General features: G+C 42.2%; 1 pseudogene; it reads left to right on the plus strand.

Annotated features, from left to right (window-relative positions):
* Window positions 1-1,349: 1,349 nt before the first annotated feature.
* The window catches only part of LOC101998499, a 5,223-nt pseudogene continuing 4,827 nt past the window's right edge, over window positions 1,350-1,745 (plus strand).

Genomic DNA, 1,745 nt, shown 5'->3' on the forward strand with positions numbered 1-1,745 from the left:
AACCCTTTCATGCCTTCCCACTTACTACCCATGATGCTGTCTACAGATTAGGCTGAAAACTATCTGACCCTAATGATCTCAAATTCTTGGCCATGAATTCCACAGAATCTCTGTTGAGCTGAGTCTGCATTTCCCTCTCTGCGTATTTGTAACTCTCATCTGGTATCTGAATTGCTCTGAAACATTTTGCTCAATGACATGATACCAGATGTATGATCCCTGACCAAAGGACATCAAATCCCATGTCCTTGAAGAGTCCTTTTCTTTTTCCAAGGTTGTGGTCGCACTAAAGGAGCAATAGAAGTGAGGCATTGTGAAAAACCTGCAATATAAAAAAAACTCACTTCCTCCCCGCTGTCTTAGTTGCTTTTCTTTTTTTTTTAAATTACAGGGAACAGAAGTCTAATAAATAATTTTTAAAATATATCAGGGCTCTTGTATAAGATAGTTTTACTCTAAACATTGCTTTAATCCTTTTTTATTGATTTTTATTGAGCTCTACATTTTTCTCTGTTCCTCTCCTTGCCTCTCCCCTCCCCTTCAACGCTCCCCCAAGGTCCCCTGGCTCCCAGGTTTACTCAGGAGGTCTTGTCTTTACTAATAGTAAACTAATAGAAAGACCCTGTCACTGAAGATACTAAAAAATAGTTTGTGAAGAAATCTAGCGGGTACTAAGATAAAAGCTTTGACCTACTGACTTCAGATCATTGTGCTGGAGGATACAGATAAATATATATATACATATATATGCATATATATGTATATATATATTTAGAGAGAGAGAGAGAGATACATACATACATACATACAGCTATGTCCCTAAGGAAAAAGGCAATCATCACTCATACCCAGCTATAAACCCTGCAGGGAACAATAATGACATGTTTGTCATACATGCCCACTGATGTAATAATGGCACAATTGTCATGAAAGCAAGAAATCACTTTGTGCTTATATTTAAGGCCTACTCCATAAAATGGCACCCGTAGTTGACACCATTAACGGGTCACCAGTCTGTCTAACCCACCACACTCAGCCTTTGCATTGGTGCTTGTTGTTTGAGCTCACTTTCCAGTGCTCGCATGACAAACACTTTGATCTCAGAGTCATCTCTCCCTCCCTAATAAGTTTCTCTATAATACAGCATTATAGACATAAAATTAATCTAACAGCAAACTAGACCATTGATGACCCTTTTTTTTGATCTTGGTTCTATAGTCACATTGGCTTCTCAATTCCTATGTGCCATATGGCAAAGGATTGCTGATTTCCCGAAACTGTGCAGTTTTGTTACACTGAGGCGATCAGTTCTCCAGCTTAAATTTTTAAGATTTTCCTTTCTCCCCTACTTCTTCCTCTTTCTCTCCGAGGCGGCCTCAGCGGTGAGCAACGCAGCCATGGCCAAGATTAAGGCTCGGGACCTGCGCGGCAAGAAGAAGGAGGAGCTGCTAAAACAACTGGACGATTTGAAAGTGGAGCTATCCCAGCTTCGCGTCGCCAAGGTGACAGGCGGCGCCGCGTCCAAGCTCTCCAAGATACGAGTTGTCCGCAAATCCATTGCCCGTGTTCTCACCGTCATTAACCAGACTCAAAAGGAAAAACTCAGGAAATTCTACAAGGGCAAGAAGTACAAGCCTCTGGACCTGCGACCCAAGAAAACTAGAGCCATGCGCCGGCGGCTCACCAAGCACGAGGAGAAGCTGAAGACAAAGAAGCAGCAGCGGAAGGAGAGGCTGTATCCGCTA

This window comes from Microtus ochrogaster, unplaced genomic scaffold (genome assembly GCF_000317375.1).
Source record: "Microtus ochrogaster isolate Prairie Vole_2 unplaced genomic scaffold, MicOch1.0 UNK497, whole genome shotgun sequence".
NCBI classification, from domain to species: domain Eukaryota; kingdom Metazoa; phylum Chordata; class Mammalia; order Rodentia; family Cricetidae; genus Microtus; species Microtus ochrogaster.